Below are 6,981 nucleotides of genomic sequence, written 5' to 3'. Positions count from 1 at the left end.
CCTCTTCTGCTCTCTCAACCATACTCTTTATTTCCACACATCTCTCTTACCCTTTCATTACTTACTTGATCAAACGACCTCACACTACACACTGTCCTCAAACATTTCATTTCCAACACGTCCACCCTCCTCCGCACAACCCTATCTTCAGCCCATGCCTTGCAACCTTATAACATTGTTGGAACTACCATACACATAAACATACCCATTTTTGCTCTCCAAGATAACATTTTCTCCCTTCACACATTCTTCATCACTCCCAGAACCTTCAAGTATCAGATGAATTTAGGGAGAAGATTTTAGGAGGAGGTTAATAGTGTTCAAAAAAGAAAAGAACAAATGGGAATGTTGGTGATGGGGGCAATGGGGAAAGTGGCAAAAGGTAGTGATGAAGTGAGGACATGGAGTATATATTTTGAAGGACTGTTGAATACATGTGTTAGATGATAGGAATGGCAGATGTGGGGTGTTGTTTGGGTAATTGGAAGAATCTCGGGGAGAGGGGTAATTAAGCAGTCTGCAGGGGATGAGGGCGCATGGGAAGTGGGTCAGTTGTCGTTTACTGATGATACAGCACTGGTAGCAGATATGACTGCGAAATTGCAGAAATTATTGACTGTGTTTGTAGGTGTGTACAAAAGGAGGAAGTTGAGAGTAAATGTGAAAAAAAAGGGTTATTAGCTTTAGCAGGGCTCAGATACATGTTAGTTGAGGCATGAAATTGAATGGAGAAAAACTGGAGAAAATGAAGTGTTTTAGATACCTGGGAGTGGACATGGCAGCAAATGGAACCATGTGAGCAGAAGCAGTCATTGGATGGGTGAGGTGGTGAAGTTTCTAGGAGCACTTAAGAATGTGTAGAAAGAAAATTGTTATCTGGGAGGGCACAAATAGTTCTGTTTATACCAATGCAAGACAGGGACTATAGATAATAAAAGTAATAAAAGGGTAAGAGGGAGGTGTGGCAATAAAAAAGTGTGGTTGAGAGCTGAAGAGGGTGTGCTAATATGGTCTGGACACATGAAGAGAATGAGTGGGGACAGATTAACAAAAAGGATATATGTGTCAGAAGTGGAGGAAACAAGAAGGGGGAGACCAAATTGGAGATGGAAAGATGAAGGTACAAGATTTTGAGTAATGGGGGTCTGAACATGCAGGAGGGTGAAAGATTGCACAGGATGGAGTGAACTGGAACAATGGGGTATACAGTGGTTGACATGCTGTCAGTGGACTGAACCAGGCCTGAAGTGCAAGGACAAACCTTAGAAAGGTCTCTGGGGCCTCGTTACAGACAGGGAGTGGTGGTTTTGTTGCGGTACACATGACAGTATGTGAGCAAATGCAGCCTTTCTTTGTTTGTTCCTGGTGCTACCTCACTAATGTGAGAAATGGACATATATTCCATGTGTGGCGAGGTGGCGATGGGAATGAATAAAGGCAGACAGTGTGAATTGTGTGCATGGGTATATATGTATGTGTCTGTGTGTGTATATATATGTGTACATTGAGATGTACAGGTATGTATATTTGCATGTGTGTGGACGTGTATGTATATACATTGTGATCCTTTCCAATATATATATATATATATATATATATATATATATATATATATATATATATATATATATATATATATATATATGGAGAAAAACTGGAGGAATTGAAGTGTTTTAGATATCTGGGAGTGGATCTGGCAGCGGATGGAACCATGGAAGCGGAAGTGGATCATAGGGTGGGGGAGGGGGCGAAAATTCTGGGAGCCTTGAAGAATGTGTGGAAGTCGAGAACATTATCTCGGAAAGCAAAAATGGGTATGTTTGAAGGAATAGTGGTTCCAACAATGTTGTATGGTTGCGAGACGTGGGCTATGGATAGAGGTGTGCGCAGGAGGATGGATGTGCTGGAAATGAGATGTTTGAGGACAATATGTGGTGTGAGGTGGTTTGATCGAGTAAGTAACGTAAGGGTAAGAGAGATGTGTGGAAATAAAAAGAGCGTGGTTGAGAGAGCAGAAGAGGGTGTTTTGAAATGGTTCGGGCACATGGAGAGGATGAGCGAGGAAAGATTGACCAAGAGAATATATGTGTCGGAGGTGGAGGGAACGAGGAGAAGAGGGAGACCAAATTGGAGGTGGAAAGATGGAGTGAAAAAGATTTTGTGTGATCGGGGCCTGAACATGCAGGAGGGTGAAAGGAGGGCAAGGAATAGAGTGAATTGGAGCGATGTGGTATACCGGGGTTGACGTGCTGTCAGTGGATTGAATCAAGGCATGTGAAGCGTCTGGGGTAAACCATGGAAAGCTGTGTAGGTATGTATATTTGCGTGTGTGGACGTATGTATATACATGTGTATGGGGGTGGGTTGGGCCATTTCTTTCGTCTGTTTCCTTGCGCTACCTCGCAAACGCGGGAGACAGCGACAAATATATATATATATATATATATATATATATATATATATATATATATATATATATATATATATATATAATATTATACCTGGGGATAGAGGAGAAAGAATACAATACTTCCCATGTATTCCCTGGGTACTGCAGGTGACTAAATGGGGTGGGATTTGGGGTCTGGAAATCCTCTCCTCTTGTTTTACTTTTCCAAAAGAGGGAACAGAGAAGGGGGCCAAGTGAGGCTGTCATCTGTTCCTTACGCTACCTCACTAATGTGGGAAGTGGCGAAAATGTGAAACGTCTTGGGTAAACCATGTAACGGTCTGTGGGACCTGGATGTGGTTAGGGAGCTGTGGTTTCGGTGGAGTACGCGTGACAGTTACAGACCGAGTGTGATCGAATGTGGCCTTTTTTTTGTGTTTTTTCTGGCGTTACCTCACTGACACAGGAGGTGGCGATGCTGTTTCCCATGGGGCGGAGTGTTGCCGAAAATTGAAGTCAAGCAAGTATGATTATGTACATGGGTATATATGTACTTGTACGTGTGTGTGTGATATGAGTGGATGGGTCTTTCTTCGTCTGTTTCCTGGCGCTACTTCGCTGACGCAGGAAAAGGCGAATACACACACACACACACACACACACACACACACACACACATATATTGGAAAGAATCACAATTTTGCGCGTGATCAAGATATTCTTATGAGTCCACGGGGAAAATGAAACGATAAGTTCCCAAGTGTACTTTCGTGTAATAATCACATCATCAGGGGAGACACAAGAGAGAAATATAACAGTCAGTTGATATACATCGAAGAGACGAAGCTAGGACGCCATTTGGTAAACATATGATTGTCCAAAACATACAACGATCGTTCATAAACTTATCATTTTACAAATTTTATCAACAATAAAGTTATCTAACTCGTATAGACCATCACTAATATTAAGATTATAATTCTTTGTGTATTTGATAATAGAAGATTCAATGATTTTTCTTTTGGTAATAGAGTTAGAGTTAATAACTGAGATGGCGTTACTCCAGTCAATACAATGATCATAGTTTTTAACGTGATTAAACAAGGCACTTGATTCTTGTCCCGTTCTTATACTATATTTATGTTGCTTAAGTCTAACAGAAATATCCTTATCAGTCTGACCAACATAAAATTTATCACAGTTTCCACAAGGCATTTTATAGATGCATCCAAGAGAATTTTCTGGTGAATTCCTGATTAAGATATTCATTATAGTATTATAGTATTACAGTATTATAGTATTATTTCTCCCCTTACTTCACAATTTAGTACCTTCCATCAAATTTACTGTAGAAAATGAAAATAATGGTATGTTACCATTTTTAGATTGCATGATCCATACACAAGGGAACAAGTTTAAGTTTAGCATATACAGAAAACCCACCAATGTATGCTCATATATCCATTATTGCTCATCTCAACATGACAGAGTTAAATTATCATCATTTCAGTCTATGTTCCTTACGGCATTACGTATTTGCAGTCCAGAGTTTATTGATGATGAGTTTAAGAAGATATATTCTATTGGATCTAAGTTAAAGTACCCTAGATTTTTCATTGATAAATCCCTTAAGTTAGCAAAGAAATCATTTTATAGAGTTGAGCCCAAACCTCCCATTGACACCAAGAATCTTTTAGTTCTCCCTTTTAATAATAATTTCACTTTGCTTCCCATGTTGCTTAAATCCTTTAATGTAAATGTTGCCTTTAGCAACAATAATACTATAAAGAATATCTTAATCAGGAATTCACCAGAAAATTCTCTTGAATGCATCTATAAAATGCCTTGTGGAAACTGTGATAAATTTTATGTTGGTCAGACTGGTAAGGATATTTCTGTTAGACTTTAGCAACCTAAATATAGTACAAGAACGGGACAAGAATCAAATGCCTTGTTTAATCACGTTAAAAACTATGATCATTGTACTGACTGGAGTAACGCCATCTCAGTTATTAACTCTATTACCAAGAGAAATATCATTGAATTTTCTATTATTAAATACACAAAGAATTATAATCTTAATATTAGTGATGGTCTATACAAATTAGATATCTTTATTGTTGATGAAATTTGTAAAATGATAAGTTTAAGAACGCTCGTTGTATGTTTTGGACAATCACATGTTTACCAAATGGCGTCCTAGCTTCGTCTCTTCGATGTATATCAACTGACTGTTATATTTCTCTCTTGTGTCTCCCCTGATGATGTGATTATTACATGAAAGTGCACTTGGGAACTTATCGTGTTTTATTTTCCCCGTGGACTCATAGGACATATATATATATATATATATATATATATATATATATATATATATATATATATATATATATATATATATATTATTTATTTATATTATTTTATTATACTTTGTCGCTGTCTCCCGCGTTTGCGAGGTAGCGCAAGGAAACAGACGAAAGAAATGGCCCAACCCCCCCCCATACACATGTATATACATACGTCCACACACGCAAATATACATACCTACACAGCTTTCCATGGCTTACCCCAGACGCTTCACATGCCTTGATTCAATCCACTGACAGCACGTCAACCCCGGTATACCACATCGCTCCAATTCACTCTATTCCTTGCCCTCCTTTCACCCTCCTGCATGTTCAGGCCCCGATCACACAAAATCTTTTTCACTCCATCTTTCCACCTCCAATTTGGTCTCCCTCTTCTCCTTGTTCCCTCCACCTCCGACACATATATCCTCTTGGTCAATCTTTCCTCACTCATCCTCTCCATGTGCCCAAACCACTTCAAAACACCCTCTTCTGCTCTCTCAACCACGCTCTTTTTATTTCCACACATCTCTCTTACCCTTAAGTTACTTACTCGATCAAACCACCTCACACCACACATTGTCCTCAAACATCTCATTTCCAGCACATCCACCCTCCTGCGCACAACTCTATCCATAGCCCACGCCTCGCAACCATACAACATTGTTGGAACCACTATTCCTTCAAACATACCCATTTTTGCTTTCCGAGATAATGTTCTCGACTTCCACACATTCTTCAAGGCTACCAGGATTTTCGCCCCCTCCCCCACCCTATGATCCACCTCCGCGTCCATGGTTCCATCCGCTGCCAGATCCACTCCCAGATATCTAAAACACTTTACTTCCTCCAGTTTTTCTCCATTCAAACTTACCTCCCAATTGACTTGACCCTCAACCCTACTGTACCTAATAACCTTGCTCTTATTCACATTTACTCTTAACTTTCTTCTTTCACACACTTTACCAAACTCAGTCACCAGCTTCTGCAGTTTCTCACATGAATCAGCCACCAGCGCTGTATCATCAGCGAACAACAACTGACTCACTTCCCAAGCTCTCTCATCCCCAACAGACTTCATACTTGCCCCTCTTTCCAAAACTCTTGCATTCACCTCCCTAACAACCCCATCCATAAACAAATTAAACAACCATGCAGACATCACACACCCCTGCCGCAAACCTACATTCACTGAGAACCAATCACTTTCCTCTCTTCCTACACGTACACATGCCTTACATCCTCGATAAAAACTTTTCACTGCTTCTAACAACTTGCCTCCCACACCATATATTCTTAATACCTTCCACAGAGCATCTCTATCAACTCTATCATATGTCTTCTCCAGATCCATAAATGCTACATACAAATCCATTTGCTTTTCTAATCTCTCTCTCTCTCTCTCTCTCTCTCTCTCTCTCTCTCTCTCTATCTCTATATATATATACATATATATATATATATATATATATATATATATATATATATATATATATATATATATATATGCAACAATCACCACTGGAAACAGAAAATAAAAACGGTGAGCACTTTCGTTTAATACATTCTCTTTCCAGTGGTGATTGTTGTATATATCTTCATGGTAAAGTGAAGGTTCGCATATATATATATATATATATATATATATATATATATATATATATATATATATATATATACATATATATATATGTGTGTGTGTGTGTGTGTGTGTGTGTGTGTGTGTGTGTGAAAAACTTTCTTACTAAATGGAGTGTAGTGGAGCATTCTGTAAACAAAGGACTGTACTTACAAGAAATCAATAATCATGATCCTGCTGTGTAGATTTTTAGAGAGGAAATAAAGAAGTAAAATCGATTTTGATACAGAAATACTGAAATTCAAAAGTTCTATGAAAAGGAAGTTCTAAAGAATGACATATATATAACATGCAGTAAAATGAATTATCAGACATTGTCCATAAAAGAGTTTAATCTCTTATGTGTTTAACATGTACAAAAGTGATTAAAATCCATTAAATACAAATAAATAAATCCTCCCTTTTGGTCAGTGAATATGTAAGAAGGAAAGGTCGTGTGGTCCAACTAGGGTTAATGAGAATCTTCAGTATCCAGGAAAGCACTCATGCAGGAGCTTCATTATCTGGAGTACCATCAATCCAGACTCTCATCATCAGAGACTAAACCCATGCCTTCAGCATCCAGAACTCAAGTTAATGTGAATCTGTGCCATTCATACGCTCAC

Source organism: Panulirus ornatus, chromosome 15, assembly GCF_036320965.1.
Source record: "Panulirus ornatus isolate Po-2019 chromosome 15, ASM3632096v1, whole genome shotgun sequence".
NCBI lineage: Eukaryota > Metazoa > Arthropoda > Malacostraca > Decapoda > Palinuridae > Panulirus > Panulirus ornatus.
Note: the sequence above shows the minus strand (reverse complement) of the source record.